This window comes from Rhinolophus sinicus, linkage group LG06, assembly GCF_036562045.2.
Source record: "Rhinolophus sinicus isolate RSC01 linkage group LG06, ASM3656204v1, whole genome shotgun sequence".
Taxonomy (NCBI): domain Eukaryota; kingdom Metazoa; phylum Chordata; class Mammalia; order Chiroptera; family Rhinolophidae; genus Rhinolophus; species Rhinolophus sinicus.
In genome coordinates, this window is record NC_133756.1 from 87,505,805 (window position 1) to 87,515,886 (window position 10,082).

Sequence of the window (10,082 nt, forward strand, 5' to 3'; positions counted from 1 at the left end):
GACCTAGCGCTAGGCCTGACCGTGTCCCGGGGCCAGGCCCCTGGGTCAGCCGTCGGCAGGGACGCCTGCCCCGGTCTGCACCCTTCCCCTCCGCGGGACCGCAGGAAACCGGCAGCGGGACGCCCTGCCGTTTTCCCTTGTCCTCTGGCTGATTAAGAGGGTCTAGACTTTACCTCCTTTTGCCCCCTATCCTGTACGTCACCCTCCTCTGCTATCTCCCCTCCCCTGGACAGGGGGACCGGGCAGACACTTTTTTAAATCAACGCCTCTCCCATTTTAGTTGAATCCGTCTCTAATCCAAGCTCTGAACTCCTGCCTCCACGATGAGAGGCCCCCCTCCCCCACCTTTTCCTTGAGGGTTCCTTTGGGATTTATTTTTTTGTTTTGTTTTGTTTTGTTTTGTTTTTAAAGATTGTATTGGGGAACAGTGTGTACTTCCAGGACTTTTTTCCAAGACAAGTTGTTCTCCTTTCAGTTTTAGTTGTGGAGGGTGCCATTCAGCTTCAAGTTGTTGTCCTTTCAAGTCTTAGTTGTGCAGGGCGCAGCTCAGCTCCAGGTCCCGTTGCCGTGGCTAGTTGCAGGGGGGCACAGCCCACCATCCCTTGCGGGAGTCGAAACCGGCAACCTTGTGGTTGAGAGGACGCGCTCCAACCAACTGAGCCATCCGGGAGGCAGCTCAGCTCAAGGTGCCGTGTTCAATCTTAGTTGCAGGGGGCGCTGCCCACCATCCCTTGCGGGACTCCAGGAATTGAACTGGCAACCTTGTGGTCGAGAGCCCACTGGCCCATGTGGGAATCGAACCGGCAGCCTTCGGAGTGAGGAGCACGGAGCTCTAACCGCCTGAGCCACCGGGCGGGCGGGCCCCTGGTTCTATATTTTTAACCGGCACGTGGTTAAAAGATCCAGAGCTCATGGTTTAAAAAATAACAAGATAAACAACCAATGACAGAAACAAAGCCACAGGAGATCTAGATAGAGTTATCAGACTCTAACTATTCTGAATGTGTTCAAGGAAATTCTCTCAAATTGACAACTGAAGCAGACGACTAGAAACTATCAAAGAAAACCAAACCACAATTCTAGAACTGAAAAACGCAATGAGTTTAGGAACTTGGTGGCTAGGTTTAACGGCAGAATAGACAGACACAGCTGAAACCTGCACACAGATGTTTACGGCGGTGTTATACATAATTGCCAAAAATTGAAAGCGACCAAGACAGCTTTCCATAGGTGAACGGATAAACAAAGTGCCGTACGTCCGGAAAATAAAACGTTATTTGGTGATGACATTAGCTGCCAAGATACTAAAAGGCAGGGAGAAACCTTAAATGCATACTGCTAAGTGAAAGAAGCCAGTCTGAAAAGGCTACGCGTTCCACGATTCTAACTACGTGACGTTCCGAAAAAGGAAAAACTACAGAGACAGTGAAAAGACTAGTAGTTTCCGGGGGTTAAGGGAATGAGGGAGATCACAACAGGTGGAATACGGTATTTTTAGGGCAGTGACATTATTCCGTATGATACGACAGTGCTGGATAAATGACATTCCGCGTTTGTCAGAATCCATAGAACTGTACAATAAAAGAGTGAACTCTAAGGTAAACTATGGAATTGAGGTAATAACGCGTCGACATTGGTTCATCCATTGTAACAAATGTACCACACCAGACAAGATGTTAATAACAGGGGGAGCTGGAGAGATAAGGGGAAGGGAAATATGTGAGAACTCTGTACTTTCTGCTTGATTTTCCTTTAAATCTAAAACCTCTCTAGAAAACAAAGTCTATCAGTTGTTGTTGTTTGTTTCTTTTTTAACCTATGGCAAACAGTGACACAGGAGAGTTAGCATGTCCCTAGGCAGACAGGGAGGTCCCTGGTGGAATAAACAAAGACAGTCATATCCTAAAACTTCAGGTTTTGAAATCACGCCTTCGCTCCAGGACATAATGTAACGAGGCCTTGAGATTGATCATAAAATTCCTTTTGGCCTGACAAATGGAGCAGATCTGATAGACAAAGAGTGGGTTACTTTGCTAATTCCTTTAGGATGGGCAAGCAGAACAAACCCGGTAGACGAATCTCATTAGAAGGCGCCAGTTCCCCGTCGTATTCAAACAAGTTCCCTTCTTCAAACAGCTCCCCTTCCCCAAGCAGGCAAGGGAAGGTAGAAAAGCGAGAGCTTTTGCCTCAGTCATGGGGCACCCCCCATTCGGGACCCCCTCCCGCTCGGGAGCTGCCACCTCTTCTCCTGCCTCTAAGAAACTATTATCCTCTTTTGAAAAACTCTTTGCCTCTCCCTGGTCCGCGTTTCCACTCTTCGGCTTCGGGAGACACGATCCCGGCCCACACCCAGAAACTGCCGGCAGACCCCACATCACCTACATCATTTGGGGGCTCGCTCGGGATTGAAGGAGAGGTAAATATTATCTGTGCCTCTCTACTTGCCCACCCTGTGGGCCTTCATCTTTTTTTTTTTTTTTTTTTTCTCTCCTTTACTCTCTCATGCAAACAGTAGTCCTCCGTCAGCCATTTAAATGCGAAAAGCGCGGCGGCTACTCTTAAGACTCGGAGGGCAGGTCTTGCAGGAGGGCAGGTCTCCCTGGAGGGCTCTGGTTGATCCCCTCGGGCACTGAGCCGGAGGAATGTCAGCCACAGTCTAACTGCCTTCTCTCTCGCTTTCTCATTTCTCTTTCCACGAGGAGACTGAATACTGGCGCGTGGCCAGGACGGTGGGCCTTTGCGGACAACTGAGCGAATTTCGGCCGTGGCCACTCTACGGAAAATTTCCAAAGGGTCCTTCGTTTCTCTCCCAGCCCGACTGCCCGTAAGGGTGCCAGCAAGATGACTCCTCTGTCTCTGCTGTTCTTTCATCCTGTCGCTGTCTCTCCTCAACATTTGAGACGCCGGTCTAGGGTCTCTTCCCTGCGGGACCTTCTCAACACTCCCTGCCGACCTCAAGACATCTTAGGGTAAGAACGTGAACCTCCGCCTCTATAGGACATCTCTTGTCACCCAGGATAAGATATACTGGCATTTAACATTTCCTCTCAAATCATCCCCTGCTCTTCCGTGATCTCACTGTACTCTGGGGACTGCAGGCAGCAACTCTGCTGCCTGGCTCCGCACCTCCCCCACCCACCCCCACCCCCCCGCCCCCACTCCCCCACCCCACCCCCACCCCGCTCAGCCAGCCGGGCGGCCACCACAGCCCAGAGGGGGAAAGGCCCCCAAAGCGCAACTCCTCCGGAGCACCACCCGCCAGGCCACCTCAGCCAACTCCAGGCAAAGTTTTCAAGGAGGACCAACATATTCCAGACTCACTTTACCTTAAGGAGGAAACTTGATCTGAAACCTTTTGGGGCTTCCGTTTTTTCTCTTTTTTGCACTCTCTTACCCACTGGGAATCAAAACGTCCCCACTTGCCTTTCCGCACAGGCTACGTACCCAAGCTCCAAGCCTTGAGTATGTACTCCGCCCTTAAATACCTTTATTCAGAAGGCTACTGTTATATTAATCGTGCAATCAATTTCTGTGATGCCCGGAGTCACGGTACACACCCCGCTACTTTAAAGCGTCCCATCATAGGCCACAGCCTTTTATCGGCCTGTAGGCCAACGCCGAACATTCAGGGTAGGCGCCCACCCGGAGGCCCGGGCCGGGCCGCCCAGGTAAGCGCGAATAATCCTGGCGCGCCTCGGAACCAGTCGCGCGGTGTGGTGTCCGTGGCCCACGCGTCTGGGGGACGCCTCAGAGCAGATTGTGGGAGACGACTTGCGAATTGCGAAGGGACGCCTTTCTCTTCTTCCTCCCTTTCCGATGGGCCATCAGCCCTCACGCGCCTACACCCCCCTGAACTGCATCTTGAAATATTGGGACAAATTTGACCCTCAGACTCTGAAGAAACAGCGCGTGATTTCCTTCTGTTCAGAGGTTTGGCCTAAATACTCATTGGAAGATGGGAAGACTTGGCCTTCTGAGGGAAGTGTTAATTATAATAACACTATCGTGCCACTAGACCTGTTTTGCAGAAAGGAGGGCAAATGGTCAGAAGTTCCATATGTTCAGGCTTTTTTTGCCCTGAGGGACAACCCAAATCTCTGTAAGAAACGTAAAGTTGAGCCGGCTCTTTTGGCTGTGATCTCTTGCCTCCCTTCCCCCAATGAGTCCCTTTTTAAGGGGACTCCTCCTAAGGGGACGCCTTCTAGGGGGACTCCTTCTAAGGAGACTCTCCCTAGGGAGACCCCTCCTCAAGAGACTCTTCCAAGAGAACTCCAGCGGGATCCTCCTCTCCTGAGGAGGACCCTTCGACAAACACCCATCTCCTGATCCACCTATAAACAGGAATGTGTGAGGCTGAGGTCACTGAAGGGAGAAAAGCGGCACGTTCGAAAGCCAAGTGGCTAATTCTCCAGCCAGCGCCCTTACTCCGCTGCTCTAAGTCCTAGGACTACGACGACCACCCACAGTGAGATTCATCAGAAGGGAAACAGCCTTTAGATTGGAGTCCCAAAATACTAAAGTCACAATACCTGTCACTGAATTTGTCAAGAAAATGGCTTAAATATCTAGCTATTTCAAAATACCAAAATACCGAGGTGTTAATTACTAGGTACATCGTAAGTTCATCTCTTTCTAACTTCTTGTCACACGAATGTTAGGAGACATTAAGCTCTGTTGATAAATATATTTTATTACTAAAACCGATGCTTTTAAAGGTTGCCAAATAGATTCCTGGGTTTGCCAGTGCAAGTGCCAATTGCTTGCTTTTGGTTGTCAGTATACACGTCACCAGAATAATTTTCTGTGTTTTATATTTTCCCAATCCGATCCTTGGTTACTCAAAAATTAAGTCTAAAAAACTAACTTTTGCTAACAGTCAAGGAAATTTTTATATCATACATCTGCTAAAGTTCATGTGCCTTCCTCAGTGTCAGCTACAGGCCAATATAAGGAAACTTCCTTAGCCTAATGTTGTTCCCTAACTGGCAGGGAAACCTAATGGTTCTGACCCGCTGTTCTGACATCCCCGATTAAGAGGCTCAGATCCTAGAAAAGGCCAGGAATCTGTTTAAATGTCTTTTTAACAGCCAAGGCAGAAAACCGAGGAATAAAGGAACAGTGAGACCAGAGCCTGAGACCAGAGACAGGCCAGACTTCTGGCCACAGTTATAGACGACCCAGGGCTGAAGCCACCTCAGGACACCCCAAATGCCCCAGAGGGAAAGCTCCAGATAAAAGAGCCTACTCCGGATATACAAGCCCAGATCACTGGATTCCTAAACCTCCAAAACAGCTGCGCCCCCTGTACAGACTACAGGGCACTACACCAGAGAGTAGGCCTCGTTCTGAAGGGAGCAAGGACCAGCTCCCTCCCCAAAAATGGCTGTCATCACTGTTGGGCCTGAAGTTCCCAGTGGCTCCCAGGCTGTTCTCGTCACAGGGGGTGAATCTGTGGGTGACCCTGACGTGGTAAGCCTATTAATTTTCTAATTGATATAGAAGGCATTTATTCTGTCTCAACTGCTCACGCGGGACCTTTTTCCTCTGAAAACTGCTTTGGGGTTGTAAAGATAAAGACAGCCCCCAGATTTGGGCTCACTTTGCTCAGCCTGTTTCTTATCATTGGTCTATACCTTAAAGAAAATATAAAATAAACAAGATTAAACTTCAGAAAGACTCGGAAACTATTTAAGTAAACAACTAGACCTCTTAGCACGCGGCTGACCCGCTTGCCTCCAGGCCATAGCTACAGCTGCCATCCTAGTTCCCAAAGCCACCAATGGGACAAGACTGAACCGTTTTCCTTCTTGCCCCACACCACATTCAAGGCTTTTGTAATGCTAATAAGCGTCACAGGCTCACTGATAGTTGCCTCCTACAACATCAGGCCTTCTTCAGAGGTCCTGTAATTCAAACGCGGACCTGCTCCACCCTTAATCTTGCCACCTTCCTCCCAGAGACAGAGGAAGAATTAACTGCCAATAAGTTTTAATACAAGCCTGTACGGCTAAAACAGACGTACAAAAAAATACCCCTAGACAACCCAGATCGGACGTTCTTCACTGATGAGCGTTCTTTTACAGACAAGGACATACGAAAGGCTAGATGGTCAAATGGCTTATTCAATAACAACAACCCTAAACGCCACCTCACAGGCTATCCATGCCATGAGACAAAAGTTAGGACAGGTCAGAATAACAGTTCTCAAACAAAGCTGCCACCCATTATCGACTTCTCAAACACAATCAAAAACATACAAAGTCTAAAGGGTTATGCTGTTTCAGTCTCTCTGATAGTTCACAGTTAATTCAAGGTTTCCAACATTAAACTGAAAACGAGATTCTTTGGTTGAGATTTGTCCTTCCTTCCTTCCCGGCTTCCTAGCTTAACAGGACTTAAAGAAGCCTTTCTTATGTTTCTGTTATTCATTATTACAGGAATCGTCTCTTGCTGCTGCCTACGGTGTATCTCTGCCTGTGGACCACTCACGAGCTGGCGACGACATGGCCTCCAAAGCAACAAACTCTTCATCTGGATATGCTCATCTACCGGGGACCCTTAGCTACACCTCTGGACAAGCCCTAGCTGCTGGTCTCTCTCTACGTCGTCCCTCCTCAGCCTGAAGTAGCCAGAGCGGTCGTCGCCCCTATCCCCGAACGGCAGTTAGGGTTTCATCTTCAGAGGGCGGCTTGATACAGGAGAGTTAGCATGTCCCTAGGTAGACAGGGAGGTCCCTGGTGGAATAAACAAAGAGTCATATCCTAAAACTTCAGGTTTTGAAGTCACTCCTTCGCAACCTGTTTATATGGAACACTTCACTACAGGGGACAGGGTTTGTGATGTTTATAACTCTGAAGGAAGACTGAGAACACACTACGTTGGTCCGGGACCGGGCGGTGATCTCATCACGAGGTCACAGTCGCTCCCGAAAGACATGTTCGGGCGACTTCTCCAGCAATATTCAACATGCAGAGGGAGCATGGAAGGTGTAACTGGCCCAGGGTGAGAGTTCAGCGGACGGAAGGAGTATACATGAAGGAAAAGGGAACAAGGGATTTAGAGGGTGTTGGCAGGAGTGTGGCTTCCGTGACTGACCCAGGCTGATTTATGCTATTGGTAAAAACTGGCGGTGTTGAGGAAGGTGGAGATTTAATGGTCTCTGGTGCCATCTGTTGCCCAACTAAACGAAGAACTACCAGCTTCCCATTAATCCCTGAAGAACTATCCACCTGGAGAGGAGAAGAAATGCCTGATTTTAGCAATGTCCCGCAAAACGCCACCCTCCCAAGGCCGAGCTAGGGGCAGGGTGGGAGGTGGTAGTGGGCGGTTCAACTGCAGTGGCATCTGCTGTGGACAGCAGAGAAACAGCCGGTTTCAAAGAAGCCTCCCCTCATAGCGGAGGACCAGTAGTCCCAGGCCGGCTGTGAGGGGAAAACACAAGGTGCTTTTCAGATCTGTATGCATAGTCCGCTATCTACATATGATTATATTGGTATGTCTTCTCCCAAGGGTGAGCCTCTCTGTCACCCACCTATCTGGTGGTGGTGGTAATGACCCAGTTCTAGTTTTTCTTTCATGTATTCTTGTTACCTAGAGGAAGATATAGCCATATCCAGTCAATATAAACTTAACACTCTCTTGAAAAGGTTGTCTCAATAATCAAGTGAACTATGAACAGACTGACAATTAGGTTCGAGAACTCATCCTAGAAAAAGTGCCACGTACCTCACTGCTGAGCATCACGATGGTCACCTTCGAAGTACTCCCCTTGGGAAGCTACGCGCCCACACAAGCGCCTAGTCCACCCTTCAAAGCGATCGCGGACCTCCTTTCCTGGAATGGCCGTCAGAGCTGTCATCGTATTACCCTTGATGTCCCGAATGTCATCCAAATGTCTTCCTTGCAATATTTCCTTTGTCTTCGGGTAAAGAAAGAAGTCATTGGGGGCCAGATCAGTTTAGTTTTCCTTAAGTTTGAATTACGGGGTAGAGAAGCATCTTAATCTTGTCTGGGCTTCGACTCCTCGAGGTGGTCATTTGGCCCTTTGCTACACGACCATTCGGCTCATCTACAAATGTACACTTCATCCTCCACTGGTTACCTTTCCCAGAATAGCGTCTCCTCTGATCCGATAGGGAGCACCTTCGGAACATCTGGAAGCTTCTGCCAGCTGCAGGTAGTCTTGGCATTATTCCGAAATAAAGATACTCAGCTCTTGTCACTTCCTTTGGGGGGAGGGAGGTGTCACAAATGATATAGGACGCACATTTTATTCCCTTAGATACACACGCTTTTAGCTTGCGTTGACACCCTTGATGGAATTCTCTATGTGCTGAAATGTAACCACGGGTGTGTGTAAGCGGTACAATAGACTCCAGTGGAGTTGTATCAGCACTGTGGGACTGAACCCCCTCTGCCGTTTTGGGGTGTTTTTTAAGCTTATTTTTGTGGATAATCTGGGTTACTCAATATCATCGTTCTAAAAGTCATTATGAATCTAACAAGATTAACTTTAACAAAAACTTGAACCATAACCTTTACTATTCAAGGATTTAACTTTAAGTCATTTTTACAGTATTATGTTCCGGCAATTCATTTGCATTGCCCACGATCATCTTTTCTCTTTCCAACTCAGATGACTTTTGTATCATTTAGTAACACTGTGTTTTTCCTACTGCTGGTCATGAAATGAATTTAGTGGGTCATAACAAGGAGTTTCCTCTTTTTTTTCTTTTTTTTTCTTTTTCCAAAGTGAAACATTTTATTTCAACGATACGTTTATCCCGGGGTGACCCCTGAGGAGCAGGGTCTCCCTTCTGCTGGGAGTTAAGTTCCCCACAGCTGTGTGGCCCCCAGGGGAGACAGGGCTGATGCCTGTCAAAAGGCGTTCCTGCTCCTGGCCCTGAAGCAAACACCTCCACCCCTCAGCAGATCCGGGAGCGCCCGCCGGGAGATCCACACCTCTGCTTGCCCCAGGTCCTCCCGCATCCGCTGAGGCCCCCTCTGTCAGACTGGGAACCAGAGAAGGATTCCAGCTATTACCCCTTACATTCAATATTGTACAGGAAGTCCAGTGAAATAAAGCAAGAAAAAGAAAGCCAACAAATACTTTGGAAAGGAAGAAAAGAAACCGTCATTACTTGCATATGATATGACCGTATAGGTACAAAATCGCAAAGAATATTAATTATTAGAAATATATGTGTAATTACAGCAGTAGTGAATATAAGATCCAGAAACAAAAATCAGTTCTAATGCAATACAACAGTAGTGACAGAAATGAAAGCCAAAGGAATCATATTTTAAATAATGTCAAAAAAATCAAATACCTAGGAATAAATTTAACAAAAGATACGCAAAACTTGTACCCAGAAAACTGTATAACACGGAAAGAAATTTAAGAAGTCTCAAATAAATGGATAAAAGGATATACTGTGTTCATGTACTGGAAGACTTAACATTATGTTAAGATGTTAATTCTCTCTCAAGCTGATATATAGATTCAGAGTAAATGTATTAAAATCTGACAGATGTTTTGTTTTTGTTGTGTGTGTGTGTGTGTTTGTGTGAGTGTGTAAACTGACAAGCTGACTAAAATTTATTCAAAAATGTGAAGGACCAGAATGGCCATGAGGCTCACTATGGAAGTAAAATTAGGAGGACTCGATGTATTAAACATGGGGATGTTTTTGTACAGTGATAGTAATTAAATTCCCTCACCATAGAAGTTTTAAGAGTCCTCAGTATAGGAGTTTTAAGCTCCCTCACTATAGAAGGTTTAAGCCTGTTGAGGTTTTTCCGGCAGGTCCCCCCTAAGAGCTCAATCTCCCCCTTATTGGAGATGTCCTTGGCAAGCTCCCCCTAAGAACTTTGCCCCCTCCTCCTCCCATACCTTATCAGAGATGACTCCTACAGGCACCATAGTTAGAGGCCTCCCTGTCAAAACAAAGTTGAGGGATCACAGCTGCTAGGGACGGATCTCCCTGGCACCCCGGCCAGACATCCCCCCCCTCAACCCGGAGGCCTAAGCATAAAAAAGTAAAGCCCCTGACCCCAGTCAGTGCTCAGTTCTTTGGGAAATA

The 10,082-nt window shown here is 47.6% G+C and overlaps 1 long non-coding RNA gene across 2 annotated transcripts; it reads left to right on the top strand.

Moving 5' to 3' along the window:
• Nucleotides 1-1,841: 1,841 nt before the first annotated feature.
• Nucleotides 1,842-7,816, top strand: LOC141572181 (uncharacterized). Of its 2 annotated transcripts, none has more exons than XR_012497392.1 (3): nucleotides 1,842-2,416; nucleotides 2,700-2,969; nucleotides 6,438-7,816. It is a non-coding gene; the product is annotated as an uncharacterized LOC141572181 (long non-coding RNA). The 2 variants fall into 2 exon arrangements; XR_012497391.1 differs by having other exon boundaries at nucleotides 1,843-2,416; nucleotides 2,703-2,969.
• The last annotated feature ends 2,266 nt before the right edge of the window (nucleotides 7,817-10,082 follow it).